Source organism: Montipora foliosa, chromosome 14 (assembly GCF_036669935.1).
Source record: "Montipora foliosa isolate CH-2021 chromosome 14, ASM3666993v2, whole genome shotgun sequence".
In the NCBI taxonomy this organism is placed as follows: Eukaryota; Metazoa; Cnidaria; class Anthozoa; order Scleractinia; family Acroporidae; genus Montipora; species Montipora foliosa.
The window spans coordinates 17,006,867-17,022,863 of NC_090882.1; the positions used below are offsets into that span (position 1 = coordinate 17,006,867).

At 37.8% G+C, this 15,997-nt stretch overlaps 2 protein-coding genes across 12 annotated transcripts in view; one reads left to right on the top strand and one right to left on the bottom strand.

Annotated features, from left to right (window-relative positions):
* LOC137984296 (doublesex and mab-3 related transcription factor 3, truncated-like) overlaps positions 1-8,111 on the bottom strand; it is a 63,702-nt gene extending 55,591 nt beyond the window's left edge. For 3 of the 7 annotated variants that reach the window (XM_068831428.1, XM_068831426.1, XM_068831419.1), the window contains exons 1-2: positions 7,351-7,376; positions 7,071-7,131 (exon numbers count right to left, since the gene is read on the bottom strand). The gene's annotated coding sequence lies outside the window, so the exon portion shown is untranslated. Of the gene's footprint in view, positions 1-3,714; positions 3,986-7,070; positions 7,132-7,350; positions 7,377-7,976 lie in introns of those variants that run through there. The other 4 variants (XM_068831425.1, XM_068831416.1, XM_068831427.1 and 1 more) reach the window with 4 other exon arrangements.
* Positions 1-15,997, top strand: part of LOC137984299 (doublesex and mab-3 related transcription factor 3, truncated-like) — a 34,992-nt gene that overhangs the window by 8,249 nt on the left and 10,746 nt on the right. Inside the window, exons 2-3 of one of the 5 annotated variants that reach the window (XM_068831434.1) lie at positions 8,569-8,723; positions 11,215-11,266. The gene's annotated coding sequence lies outside the window, so the exon portion shown is untranslated. Of the gene's footprint in view, positions 1-1,450; positions 1,571-8,568; positions 8,724-11,214; positions 11,267-11,698; positions 11,848-15,107; positions 15,422-15,997 lie in introns of those variants that run through there. The other 4 variants (XM_068831433.1, XM_068831431.1, XM_068831430.1 and 1 more) reach the window with 4 other exon arrangements.

Here is a 15,997-nt window from a genome sequence, read left to right on the forward strand (position 1 = left end):
ATCAAGGGATGACATATGAAGAACATATTTTAACTGCGGAAAGAAGCATGGCAAGATCTTAGAGCATAGCGGGAAGCTTTCAAATGCCTATATTCCTTTGGATGTCCCGCAAGATCTACACAATTATCACCGAGCATTTTGAATAAAGAACTTAGGGATGTTTTCAAATGATTTACAACTATTATTGCTGCAAGAAATGCTTCAAAACGATGTTTAACTCACAGCCAACGCCGTCATCTTGAAAATGTTGTGCTTGAAGGTGACCTCTGCGTTACCGTTGCAGTACTCTAGTGAGTGAGCTCTGAGGCCAACTAAGGACTCTTTATGTGGAAATTTTATTTTATTTTATTTATATTTGCCACACGAAACTTTACAATGATAAAATCAACCAGTAACAATATATATATACATATACACATACATATATATACACATACACACACACATACATATATATGCATACATATACACGTATATCTATATATACATATTTTTTGAAAGTGTAGCGAGGATACCCAATAGAAGCTAAAAGCTTATTAACACTGGGCACCTCGATCGATACAGGAGATCGTAAAACAAAAAAATAATAAATAATAGCCGGTGGGCGAGTTTAATTTAGTGTCCTATCGAGAAGAAATTTTTTTAGTGAGGTCTTAAAGCTAGGAAATGAAGAGACTATGAATGAGAGACTATTGAATTGGGGAAAGGACATTGTTAAGATTTCAGATGATCACAATTATTATGATTGTCAGTTTAGCAGTAACAAAAAAACCTGAAAATCTGAACGGGATTTGTGCTCTACCCCCCGGGGGTACTCGATATATCCCTGGGTGGGGAGGTGCGGCGCGGCCCCTCATACCCTGACCCTGTTTAAGACAAATATCGCTGTTTTTCCTACCCATTTTAAGACAGAATTCCGATTATTGATACCCTGTTTAAGACATTTAACCCAGTTTAAGACAAAAATTGATAAATCGATACCCTGATTAAGACAAAAAATGATAAATTCGATACCCTGTTCAAGACAAAAATCCCGAAAAACATACCCTGGCTGGCCGCACGTCCCCATTAAGCCCTTATAAAGGAGTACCTTATAAGGGTATCTTTCGTTACTGGTCAAGTAACTGAATAACTGCCTCAATGATCTACAATCTTAACATGTAATTTGTTTATGAGTGGTACCCGTGCGATGCCGAGGGAAACCAAAATATACCTAAGGGACCAGTTTAGCCCAAGGGTATGAAATTGCTTCGGATGTTGTTAAGTAATTGGTGCGTAATACAACGAAGACTTCAAATGTTACAAGGTAAAAATAAGGCAATCTTAGGAGGAGGGTGACATAGTCTCCTTTTTGGATGTCACGCAACTTGGGGCGAGAGTTGCGTGACGCCCTAATAATGATAAGGGTGACATCATTGCGTATTGATTTAAACTCTTAAGCATCTTCTGATTTCCTGTCCAAAAGACGAATTATGCAAAATGCATTTGAAATTTCAAGACAATATGCTGAAAAAGTACTTGAAAAATGCGGATTCAAGTTAAAACGCTGAAAAGGCAGGATGTTTTAAAGGTATTTAGTTTTTTTTCTTCAGACAATTAGGTTACAAATAACATTGCATCATGACCAAAGGCGTGAACACAAGACAACTTTCAATTGTATAAAATATCTACGATTGAGAGGTCAATAATCTTACGTAACTGTGGTCTGTGAGTCGTGTCTCCATATAGCAATGCATCCTGGTCGCTGCGCAGTGCCTTCTGTAGACGCATTATGGTAAAGAGCCAGCAAAGCCAAAGACATCGAGATTTCCAGAGTATATTGGCTTAAGATTGTGATTATTTTTCTACTCACGCGCTTCTCTCGCTGCCGCGGCAGCAATAAGATTTGTCTTAGTGATATTTTGAAGTTTAGAGTATTGACTTGTTTGGCACAACGACATGGCATTCTTTGTCTCCAATCAGAGATGCCGTTCGGCTCAAACACAATGTGTATGTAAAACTACTCAGGAGGGGAAGCTTAGAAAATCAGATTTTGGCAGCGGTTTTAGAATGCTGTGTCACTCTCACCGGGAATATTTAGTATTATTTATTGAAGTGTTGTTAATGGCTATTGATTTGCTATATGCCAATCATTCACACCTAAACACCGTGACTTCATTTATACCTCTAAGTTTCGGGTGGTTATTGTAATTATTACAGTGTCTCTGATTCAGTCTCTTTTAAGCTTATAACTAAAAACTGCCCTTTCGTCTCTCTCGTGTTTTACAACAGCTTGTACAAAGTTTGCGGTTTTCTGAACGATGATTGTTATACAAAAAGTTCATCAATGCCTAGTTAACAACTATTTTATTTGATCGATGGTAACATCGTTTAACTCTTGAAACTTGAAAGCAAAGTCATAACGGAGCCGAACTGATGCCTGTTCTTTTTCGATGGTTTGCACTTCACGTCACTACCCTTATGTGTTATATCTTTTGTTATGTCGGTCAAGGAGCCTTAGCTGTGTCGGTCCATTGCATCATTTTGCCAGCAGCATGTGGATAAAGTTAGACAATCGCGAGTGGAAATGCTAAATTCTTCGTAAAAATACGACTACTGTATGCTGCCCATAACGCCCAAGACATAAGACATTGATGAAGCAGAGAAAGCTGTTAATTCCCCTCTCTTCGCTTCCCCTCAAATGCAGTAAGGTTCATGTAAACAAAAACTTCTAGACTCATCCAAAAACCCAGTTGATCCCATCTTAGTCTCTCGTGGAGTTTACCGCTACCGCGTTTACACAATGAGCATGCGCGTGATTACGTCATGAGCTTTACTTATGTGCACTTGCTTAATATTTTGGGCCGACCTCGTAATGGTACGGCGGTGTATTTTCTGTTTTTGTAATTCTGGTAGATTTAAAGACCCAACGAGTTCGTCCTTCTTTTACTTCGTGAGGAAACGGAAGATTGGATCGAGCATCTATTGTTTGAAGTAAAGCACAGCAATAGCTCGGCGGCCATCTTGTTGAGATCTCGGCATAGGAGTGCAAAGTGAGAGGAAAGCAATGGGTGACTGTTGTAAAATCACTGTCAAAGTCTTTTTTTCACATAATGTCGAAGGAGGTTCTGTTTGTAGCACAAGTTGGCTCCGCGGACTTCAGTTTTGGTAGGAAGGCCTTTTTTTCTTTCGGAAAGAAACAAGCGTGCGAAATTACGCCTTTCTCCCTTACATCATTTTCTTGTTTAAATCATCATTAGTATTTCGTACAATGTAGCTGTACAGTTAGCGGTTCAAGTTCGCCAAGAAAGCAAGACTACAATTGGTTGTAAGAGATTCGACTCCGGATTTACTGAAGTATTTCTTAGAATCATTGTAAAGCTTTTGGACTGCTTAGAAGCGGCTGCAATTTGCGCCTGTATATGCTTCCAGTCCGCCGGGGGTAAAATTGATCATTGTAAAGCGCCTTTGAGACGTTGGTGATAAGGGCGCTATATAAATGCACCACTTTACTTTACTTTTTAAAGCTCATTATTTTCCATGGCTGTATCCTTGATTCTTTGGTAGGCTCTGTCAGTGACAGATCTAGTCGAAAGTATCTTTCTCATATATCTTAAGTTTTACCCTCGTTCACAAACTGCAAACTTGAAACTTGAAACTTTATAAAGAAAACAAGGTGATTCAATAATGATCATCATCTTCTTCATTTTACTGAGAAGTACTTGAAAGGTTTACCTTTGGCTGACTTGACGCGAGGTAGCTTTAAAGATGCTTCAAATTCTTCATTAGCGTATTGATTCTTCATACTGATAAGTTTGTTAGAAAATTTGACTCTTGATGGACCGGCCTTTACACAAACAGTAAGAAGTCCCTCAGCAAGATTGTAGGTTGGTGCGGTGAGTTGAGGGCACCGCAATCCCGCGGTTGTCTAGTAACACAGGTCCCCAATAGCCTCGCGCCAACGTTCCTGTTAATCGACCATTGAGTTGGATCTTGTTATTTACTGCTGTTAAATTGAAAATAATCTTCAACATCATAATTATCGAGAGGAAAATTATAATTCAGAGACATTCTTAAGAAAAAATAAAAGGCGGATATGGGTTGTTAAGAATTTTGCTAAATCCAGTAGAATGATTCACTGAAATATCTAGTATTCACAAACCACTTCAACCTTTTTTCATACTTTGTTGTTAATTGTTACCGGTTTCAGGCAGAGAGGAAAGTGACAAATAACATAGTTTCTAACAATAATTATTACAGACTCGCTTATGAGCCAATTGATATTCTAAACACGAGAATGATTCATGATTAACTCTCACCAAAGAGCAGGTGTGGACTGAGCTGAGATTTTGTTTAAAAATGGGTTTTACAAATTGAGTAGCCGTTTGTCAGGTGGCGGCGTCTTTGATGGCATGTTTCTGATGAGTTCCCAAAGCATTTGGCATCGAGACGTCACAACATTATTTATGGTTTAGACAAATTCTCTTATTTAAAACAGAAACTTTATTTGATCTGAAAAGATCTTGCTGGCTGAAACAAAAAAAGACGAAGTGGCACGCCACTTTATTTAATTACCAGTCTACGAACAATTAAAAGGTATAATGCGAAATATAGGTTTATTAGACAGATAAAATGACGAGGAAACTCAAAGGAGACCACAAGGCTTCTGTGAAATTAGGTTATCTAAAAAAAAGATTTCGAATGGATGTTCAGTGTCAGCAAGGGGTAGAAATTCGCAGCCGGTTAGCAGAGTAAGGATTGCACAGTGCGGACAGCACTTGCCTGCCAACGATGGCGCTGGTTTGATTCCCAGCAACCTCGTTGCGATTCCCAGATTCTGTGTGACATTTGAGGTTAAAGGGGCTCTGTCAAGCCAAATTTGCTGTTTTTACGTCAAAACTGGGTAAAAATCTTAATTAGTTATACTTTAGCTCACACGTAAAACATTCCTGACAATCCACTGACAAGATATGAAATATATTTATGGCACAAAGAGCAATTCATATTTAATTTTTGGTGTCTTTCTGTAGACACTGTCTTCAAACTTGATAAAAGTGGCCAGTTTTTTCAAGTTTCAATCCATTTCCATCTTCTCCATCCTTGGCTGCAAACAACAAAAACTAGCTTCAGTGCACTTCAGTGGTTATTCGCAACAAGACTACAGCATTATTTTTCGGTTTTCATTGATGCAAGACATCTTTTAGTGTTTTGAGGTTTGACTGAAATAGCCTGACACTCTGCCCCTTTAAGTTTGTTGGTTCTCTACTCTACTCCGAGAGGCTTTTGTCCGCGGGTACTCCGGTTTTCCACAGCACGTCAAAAGAAGCCCTCAACACATCATGCATGATGGAAACAAAACACATAATCATCAAATCTTGTCAAGTAATGACAGCACCTCACCACATAATGACAAAACCACACCACAAGACAAAGCTTGAAGACCAAACGAATAAAGATGACATAAGGAAGTTATGGCTTTTAATAAGTTTGCGTATACTTCAGTGTACATCTCTTTTGAAAACCATCCTGAAGAGTCCGCCCAGATTGTGACACCATTTTCAGTAAGAGCTCCGGAACTGATTTATAAACTTTATGCGCTCTTGTTGGAGGAAAACGGAAGTAATCTTTGTTCTGACAACCCGTTCGTCCCCGAAGCGGCCCCCATTGAGGCGTTAGACGGTGACTGAAAAGGTTCAGTAATTAATTCTAATTGTCTTAGTCATGAAAAAAACTTCAGTTTCAAATGATGCCATTGAGTGCTCCAAACAAAGCCAGGGATCACTCAACGAAATGAACAACTTTAAGAGGGGCTAGGGTTAAAAAGTCAAGGTATGACAAAATGATGATATACAGCACCACGAAATGTAATATCTAAACGTTTAGCAGTCATAAAAACCTAGGGTGAATTAAAGCTCTTTGTCTTCATGACACCGTAAATCCTAACTGCGATTTTCATTAGTTTTGCGTTATGAGTTTCCACACTTTGTCATTTAACAGTCAAAATAATAATTAGTGCTGTGTTTCAGGTATAATTAATATAACGGTTAATGTTCTATTTGGTGAGGCTCTATTCTTGCCACTTGCACAACCCCTAGGGATCGCTGTGCTAACCCCATATCGAGATAGGATATTGATCACTCAGCTATTTTAAACACCTGAAAATTGTATAGGAACGAGAGTACACCCGCAGTGCCCGGCTTCTGCGAAGAAAATCAGCGATAGAAATCACGCCTGAGAGAAAATAATTTGTGAATGATAAAGGTTATAATCAACTGGAATTAATCCTGCTCATAGGGAAGCCCGCAAAACGATCAATGGCTAGGAACGATTTGTCGATTTTATTGAGGTATTAATCACACCAAACACGGCGCATAGTTAATCAGTCAAAGTAAAGGTATCGGTTTCAAAACAAAGAGATATTGGAACTAAGAGTTGTCAGCAAACCGCAATCATTTTGCATTTTGTTATGTTGAAAATGTGTTAAAACACCAGCTTTTCAAAACACGCGGTTGGCTGTTTCGCAAGTGGCCTCTTAAGCCAGAAAGGTTTTCGGAATATTGGATGAACTAGTCTCTGGTATAATTATTGTTTTAGCTTCCACTTAGGGAGTTTTTTTTTTTTTTCAATGACTATGGAAGTCCGTCATTCTGCCACTGCTTCTACGTTTTTGCTTGATATTAATTAATTCAATATGTCTGTTACCTCACCAAACATTTTCCTCGATTTCAAACGATATATACCGGAAAAAAAGGATTATTAAAGAATATTCAAGAAAATCAATGGAAACTAACAAATAGCCTCTCTTTCAACGACCTACATTCGAAAGGAGGTTATCAGATAGCTGTAGGTTTCCTCTATGATTTCTTTCGCAGAAAAAATATATTATAGGGATGAAACACAGCTATGCATGCCCTCGCCCGCAACTGTCAGAAGATCCTAATATCGTGAACCATAGACTTGTCTATAACCTTCCTAAATAACCTAAATAAATTAACTCCTCTGAAAATGAGGAGGGTTCTGTAAGTGTCTCTTTATTTCTTGGGAAACCGTGACAAGCAACTCGGTCAACTTGTGCTATCTGCAAGTGGTACCTTTTGTTTGTTGGGCGACTTGAATGATTCTTTAGAAAGTGACCCATTGTTTTAGCTTCCCCTAGTTGGAAGAGAGAACACAGAAAATGAGATGTTGCCGAAGTGAAAATGTTTAGTTAGCAATCGTGCTAAACTGCATCTAAGAGGATGACTCCAAGAATGGAACTCGTGCGTTTTTATTTTGTTTTTGTCTCAGCGAGTAATCCATTGCAGTCCTAATTAAAACTCAGATTCTATTGCAAATTGGAAAACGTAGTACTCCATACCAAATTATAATTACATTTTTCAGAGTCTTGTATGATTACACGTCGATTTTTCTTCCATTGTAGTCGGTAAGTAGATATCTTAAAGAGCTTCACCTTAACTTAGCGTGAACTATCGACAAATGGTAAACAGGTCAGCGGTTTGATAAGGTGTTTGATACATGCTCTGGGGTGGGCTTGATCGGTCACGCAATCCGTGATTTTTTTGGAGCAGAATAAATACTGATTGAAGGAGGTGACCATAGGGATGTTTTGACTCGCGCAGGCAAATAGAGCTTTATTTTTAAAATATAAAAACCAGCTAACTTAGGGCACCCGCTACATCACCAGGTAATGAGCAATCAGTCGCGAGTTGATGGAGCAGCCTAGCCTTTAAATACGTGACTCCAAAAGCTTCTAGAGCAACATCAAAGGAAATTATTTCTTTTTTCGACATTCTGAAGAGTAAACATTTTTTGAACAGTACTGCTCCAAAATGCTCGTTTGAAAAGTAACACTGTCAAAAGGTCTTCATGTTGTCGTACAAGGCTCTTACGATGAAAGGTGGCAGCTGCGGAATAAATCGTAACAAGGTGCAAATTACCGCGATCAAATATTCATTTTTTGACTTTAAGAAGTAATAAGCTCTACCGTTAATTCGAACCTGATAAGGATTGGTGTCGTCGAGTTCTTCGTTTGGAAAATGACTTGTTTTCGACTGGTATCTTTCTTCGTCATGTGACACAGTTTGATAGGAGATCCTTGTCCTTAACATAATGTATTTGAAACGCCCACGCTTTCACGTGAAACATGTTCATGTTAACATTTTGATGAACGTGACACTTGTCTAATAGTATGGCTCCTTTTCATCCTCTTCTCGGAGAGAATAAAACACTATTCAATAATTCATTGATTTGGTATAGTTGTCAGAATCTATCTATCTATCTCAGTTAAATGAGATTGTTCAAATTTATAGTGGACAATCTTCTTTAATTTTTATGAGAACCGAAAGCATTAAGATTTTTTTTTCAATCGTTTGTCTCGTAGAATCGTGATTTGCTTGTCTGTGCTGTATTGACCGGCCCTCTTGACATGGTTTACACGTACAATCACCGCTTCAGTACGTGCAAACATCGCGCGTTTTTATTGGTCAAACGGCATACTACGCTGTGGTTGGTTAAAATGGGACATACAATAAAACCTTTAACACAATGTAATTGACAGGCTAATTGTCTATCTTTTGTATGGTATTGTAGTAACCCTGGAAGGCAGTGAAGACAACGTGTTCTTTTCTAGAGCCCACCTCAGGTGGTAACTGTTAAAAGCCAGTGACTGGTTAAAAGAAGGCAAAGAAGACAGCCGACTTTACGACAAGTCACGACAAGTGAGACTTAACGACAGGAAATTTTAGGTGAGACCACATTTTGATTTTATTTCTTAAAAGATAACATATGTTTAGGCTTCGAGGATCCCGATCTTTTGAAACAACACGTTTTCAAGACATTGGTTAGTTAGTCTTCCACGCAATTTCCCTTTCGTAGTTTGAAGCAGCAGTATATATATTTTTTTTTCTTTGAGAATTTATAAGTTAATTTTGTTTTCGAGGTGAGGCCATATTGTGCTGACCAAACTGATGTCATTTTGCCGGCAACCTGGTCGCAAAGATTTGCGATAAAAAGTATGCATTTTATAGAATCGGTGATTGTCATTACAGTTTTCATCAAAATTTTCTGAACAAGATTTTTTTTCTCGCTGTGAACAAAGTTCCGCAACTGGAGCTTTTACACATAAAATGAAGCGAACTGGACGTTCTGTTACATTCGCCGGAACTCGCGACTTTGTGAAATCATTTAAGAAAGAAATATTTATTTTCGTGACTTGCTGGATGGCGGTTATCTATTAGTTTAACCTTAAAGTGTACTCTTTTGTATAATGTTACGTTAAAAAGTAATAGAATATTCTAGGCGCTAAGAATGTGTACACTTAAAAAACAGATCGCTATTTTTAGCAGGCTTTGGCATGAAATAGCTTTCACGCGAATTTCAGAGGACGAAACTTTCATCCGCATGACGAAATTGATCTGTTGAGAATGAGGTATCCGTTACTTAGGAATAAATTATTCATCTTTTGAGTGATTTACCTACGTGTATGTGCCTTTCCGTCAAAGCTGGCGATGGTATTTTTGTGACGCCCCTCGTGAGCGAGTTGTAACCGAAGAAGGCTTTTGAAGATGCCAAGTGACTTCCGATAAATTGTACTGTACTACGTTTTTGACACACAACATGGCTTGCTCTTTTGTATTCATTTTTATTCGGCATGCAATAACGACTGATATTGCCGCCTTATCGAGAAATTATCTCTGTCGTGAATTAATGGTGATAAATGAAATCGTATGGATATTTTGGTTTCGTTATACAGTTGTATTTTTACAAAAGCTAAATGCCTTTTCCAAAAGCGGATCAAAATTGTATTGGGATTGTTTTTGTTTTTTTTTTTCTGAAAATTTTGACATGTTTTGTCTGTACAAACAACTTTGTTTTATTGCTTACTAAAAAATTCGTGAATTTTGTTAACGGAATATAGTTTGCATATGATGTATGGTGTGGAAAAAAGGTCCAACTTCCATGAAACGTGACCGCGAAACAGAGGAAAAAACCTAAGGAACTGTCAGCATAAAAGCACGCTAAAGCACGCCCTTGCTATTTCACGTTTATGAGTCATTCGCATGCATTGCGGCGACGGAAACTATGAACCGTTAGCAGCTAATATTGAGGAACTTTGCATAAATATAGATAAGACAGCATCTATTTTGTACAATATATCAGTATTCACAGCTGGCATTAAATTTTTCACTGTGTGTTAAAAAAGCTTACATGTAATCGCGCGTCTTGAATGCTTCAGTTGATCCATCCTACTGAAAAAGTGAAGCGGGCTGAAAAGCATTACATTCAACGTGGAGTCAAAAAAGTAGTGAACTATAAACATTTATGCTTAAAAGCTTTGGTACGTGAGAATTTCAGCATTGTGGGAAGCGCATTGTGGAGCTAAAGATTAAAAGGTGTTCGGCTGAGAGCCCCACACTGAAAAGCCGCGGCAGGAAGATCATAGCTTTGTTGTGTGTTTCAGTGCAGCATTGTGGTGTAACATGTTAAGTGTTGTTTTATGAGCATACCCAAGAAAGAAAAATAAACAAGCACTGGGGAATAGTGTAAACAATGATTTTAGTTTATTTGTTGTCAGACACTTTGTTAAGTATATGTTAAAGCAGTAGTCAGAGGCGTGTTATCACAAAACACTTTGTGCGTGGTACGAAAGTACATGACTATTATTTACCACGAAAACGACTGAAACAATTCTTAACAAAGATAAACTCGTTGCTGGGTTACGTAAACTTTCATGATAATGCAACGAAAACTACCCCAAAATGTTGTTCTCCATTACCCTTCTCTGCGCGGCGCTCGTTAAGAAATTTCGCCTGCCTGCGGCAATAATTGAAATTTGAAATTCAAATTTTGGCCGCAAATGAATTTTCAGCTGGCGACTGACACAGAATTTAATTGACTGCTGTGCAATTTCTTCTCAAGTATTCTCTTGTTTTCGAATAACGGGCTATGTACAAATCGATTGCTGATGGACAGCAGTCACCACTGTTTATCTACGGAGTAACTTTTAATTCCCACATGGGCAGAGTAATAACAAAAAAAAAAACTACTTCGCTACGTACGACAGCTCGCGTTATTCGAAAAAACACAGAATGAACAAGAGCAATTAGCGGTTTTTTGTTTAAAAAAGGGATTGTAATTGTATACGAATTTGTGATATCTTTGCTAATTAAAACTTGGGCAGGGTGCGAGAAGACATCAGTAATGAAACAGCCATTTTTTTTACTCCTAAATCGCCAGGGCCGCATTTGGGTAAGTCCTCCTCGTTAATTTTTTGGCAAGAGAAAAGAACGTAGGTCAAATGTTGTAAAGGTCAATATTATTGTTTGAAGGTAAGATTCCCTTGCGTGATGGAACCTATAATGGTGATACGGTGAATTTCAGTTTTAAGTTGCAAAGGATAAAAGCAATCATCCAAAAAGTTGTCTCTAAAACTGCTAATTGGTTTGTGGTTATAGTTTTCGTAACTTTGTGAACCTCTTATAATCCTACAAATAAACAGAACACCCTGTTTTCAATCACCACTATTCACAGCACGTTAACTTTATTTCATGAAAAACCGTGCACAAATTGTGCTTTAATAAAAACTTGTGGCAGCTGGTTTGACTGAGAATCTATTCAAAGCCAACTTTCTCTGTGTGTCGGTTAGTAAGTCGTAAAACGCCAGCGTTCATCATTCGGTGTAGTAAATTCACTTGAAATTGATCAAACAACTTGGTTTCAGCTTGCAATCCTCAGAAGGGCAAATGGCAAATGAACAGTGAAGTTTCCTTTGGGCCCTAGGGTGTCTTTCAGCCAGGACAGAACAGGTGTTCCTTTATAAAATAGCTTCGGTAAAAATCCAATACTGAAGCGTGTCCCGGGATTCAACAGGTAAAGTCTTCAAATCTTTGCTTTTCTGTGCTTTCTGCTTTTAAGGTGTTGCACAAGGTTTGAACGTTTGAATTTGAAAAAGTTGGATATGAAATCTGCGGTTGTTTCAAGTCCCTTCTTGCGTTGCGAAATCGGTCGGATTTCTCTCGAGCAATAAGCGTTAGTGTAAACGAAATAAAAGACCAACAATGAAAGGAAATGCCATTGTGCAGGACATCCTAAAACAATCTTTAAAAAGAGAGTTTAAAAAAAGATGACCGTTTTTAACGGGAAAGGAATTCCAAATGCGCCGTCTGTTCGGGGTTTTACTAAGTAATCTTTGTTTAACAATATGGCGCGTGGCTAAACTTGCTGTGTAAACAAACGCCTATGTGGTGTTAATTTTATTTCAGAACACATTGCACGAAATTAGTTTGGTAATGACCCGATCTTACTCGGAGTGAAACATAATGAAAACCGTCAATCACGTTCATCTACACATACCACTTTTTTTCGTAATACTTATTGCAATTTTTTTTTTTCGCAAGGTCTGTGATTCGTTATGTCAGTTGAATGTGCTCTGATCGAGAAAACCATTGCATTTTCATTGCTCTTTTCCGTTTAAAAACCATGACAGAAGGAAAAACTGAAAAGTTATGCACTGAGAAAACAGGATTATCACGGATTGGGCGTCAATTCTTAGTATTCACGTTGTTAATCCCGATCCCGGAACAAATTTTGCGATGTATTTTCGGTTTCGCTGTACTAAGAACACACGATATCATTTCAATGTGTTTTTGTAGTAGTCCGTGATCACAGAGATGTGCGCCGCGATAAGAGGTTATGTCAAGAGGAATAGATTTCAACTAATGGAATATGATATAAGCCCCTATTATATCACGTCATTGACAAGCCAGCTGATGAAATACTTCGTCGTCAAATTTTCCGCTGAAAGAGGCAACCGATGGTCCGGCAAATTGATTTGCGAAACTTCACTTTGAAGTATGTCATTACGGAATTCAAACCTTTGTGATAAGACTTTTTCAACTTTAGTCTTTCTTTCTTATCGAGGATATACTTTAAGCATTTTTTTTCGATATGTACTTTGATTGTTCTAGAGGTAACGGTTGTTTGCGACATTTGCACATCAAAATTTGTCTCGCAATTGGCAACCATTAAGATAGACTAATACAACTGTTTGGCAAATACAGTTACGCAGAGAAAGTTTCAACACGAATAATTTCTTGTTTAATTTGTATGAAGTCAACATGAGAGTATTTTAAGCTATAAAAATCGGTCATGCGTGACTGTATTTAAGTGTTTCTTACAGGAAAAATATTCTATTTCCGATACTTAACCGTTAGATGGTTGCTATCATACATTTTATCACGTATAAAGACACATGTTACGATCAACTCTTTTTTCCAAATCTTGTTTTAACTTTATTATCGGTTGAACATACTCGGAAATGGTCAGATGTTCAGATGAAATACAGCAAACAACTTTGTTCATGTTTGTTCTTTAACTGTACAAAAACTCAAGTACGTAATGAAAAAAATCAAAGTGTGTACCAAATTACCAATACGGACAAATATTTCTGGCATATTGTCAACCTTTTGAAAAACCTCGTAGCCTCTTTTTCCGCTTTTTTTCCCGGCATCTTACATTTATCTTTGGGGTGTCTTTAGCGTGATTTGGATGAAATTCAGGAAGTGTTTCGTTTTCCGAGGTTTACAACCTTGAGGTTGAAGTTGTACTTGTTCTTTCATGTGGTGCGTGCTGTTTTCATGCTTCTCTTCTCAATATTGTCGTTTTTCTTACGCCATCAGCCGTTGTTTGCTTAAACGCTCAAGTAGCCGTTCATCACATGTTTATTCCGGCAAATGTCAAGGACGTTTTGTTGGAGTCAAATGACCTCTTAAAACATTATAACAGGATCACAAATCTTATACTGTGATTTTTGGCAAGGTTTTTTGCGGTTAGAAATTAAGTATACAAAATATCTGGCTGGGAACACGACTTCAATCCAAACCAAAGAATTTTATCACTTATATAATTAAGTTCTTACAAAACTACTCGTTTATTGGTAAAACGTGCTCTGTGAAGGCTTTGTCGACACTATTTTTAGAAGGCGACGGCTGGGATCAACCGTCAAGGTGGAACTCTGATTTCCAATATAAGCAACACGATAACAATTTACAGTTGTACGCTATGGGTTTCATAATTTTTAAGGAGGCTCGAAAGGGTTTTCAGCTGAGCGCGCGCGCGTAAGCCACACACGCAATTCGTAAGCTGCTTGCGTCAGCTCATGATTCAAATGGGTCGCCAGAAATAAACAAATACCGCTAATTTCGCTTACCTTTCTCCAATTCCTATATACATGGAATATAAATAGACATCTCCTATTCACGAAAACTACGAAAATTCTACTTAAACGGTTTAATAGTCGCTTAAATCCGTTTGTGTTGACCTGTAGCTCCACTCGCGCGCGGACTCGAATGAGCGGGTGACGCATGCGTAAATGCTGATCTTGTAACCCCCTAATTTTTCCTGATTTTGCAACTTTACTCGTTTATATCTCTGCTTCTGGACGGTGAATTTTTTTCATTTTTTGCATGTTAGCTTAGATTAATTTAAACCGTTTGTCTTTAAAATTTAAAAAAATTCTGTAGGTGAAAAAAAAAATTAGAGTCACAATTCAAAAAAACTTATTTTTCTGAAAAACTGACCTACAGATTTTGTTGAATTTTTATTATTTTAGAGAGTATTTCTAACATTATCTGGTAACGCTGAATGGGAAAATTTCACCGTCCCGTTTCTTCAAAAAGGACAACATATGTTGATTTTAAGGCTCAAAGAAATGCCTAATATCGTTGCCATGGTAACATTATTTTGGAGGAAAACATAATGTAAGAAATCTACGATAGGTACTTAATACCCTGGCCAAATTTCGTCTTGATATGATTGCCCTAACTGTATCTAAGGACAGAATATGTTTATTTGTTTGAAAAAAGGAGAAACTATTTCGAGCCTCCTTAAATCCTCAATAAAGACAGCCGTTCGCAGCTCTTCTTCGTGCGGCTGATCAATTTATCGCTTAACGAAGACAGTGCTCGCAGTTCGTTCTAACAATAGATATTTTTCAAGTAGCTGTGATCCAATGGTGAAATCTGCTTAGCACAAACTGCTTAAACGGGTGTGTTTTTTAGTCGGCGTTCTTTCACACAATGTCAGACAGCCAGATAAGTGGAAACGTTATAATTTGAGCATTCAGACAATCTTACCCAATCGCTGAAGAAGACAGCTGAATCATGAACTTTGTCCCCCGGAGAACCTTGTCACTGCGTTTTGTTCCCGCATTGGCAATGTGATTCTTTTTATGTTACCAGTGTAATGAAAGCTACAGAGCGGTGCGTTCCTTTAACGCGGTTTTTAACGCGGTTTGCTACCCTGTGCAAAGTAGTAACAACAAGCGAGTTTATGGATAAAATGCTGTTATCTAGCCATTCAAATATTGATAGTTTCCAGCGGTGGTGCTTCTCGCCTAATCTACACACTCCGAAAAACAAGACAGGTCCAAGAGGAATTTGGTTTAGTAAGTTTTTTATGATTTAAATCAACGAATTGTTGTATTCAGTAATTCACAATCCAGTTAGCAGTTTCCAGCGATGTTGTCCGCTTTACTTCCACGGAGGGAAAATGACAACACCCAGCGAGAGAAGAAAGTAAGCTTGGTTGTGTAGGATATTCTTAAATGTGCCATGTATAAAAGAATGAATTAAGGCCATTTTTCCAAGCGTTTACTGAAGAAAATGGACCGGCATTGTAGCTGAATGAAAATCTTTATATTCATCACTAAAATATGTTCACATATTTTGCATCTCATGATACTTAATATCGTATCGAGTAAATAAGAAAATATAGTAATAAAGAGAGGATCAATGAGTCTAGACGAATATTGTTTACCGACCTTAGCCGGTATGCCTGATATCAAGAGCTTTCAATCAGTTGAAGTTAGAAGCCGCTTTAGCTTTGAAAGGCTCGATATTTTAAGCTTTAAACGGGACAAAAATACTTTAATCTTTGCTTTTATAAGCCCTGTCAATTCACAAACTACCAAATTTAGTCTGGAAATGTTTGCCTTAAGACGCATGAGGCCAAATCTCACCAG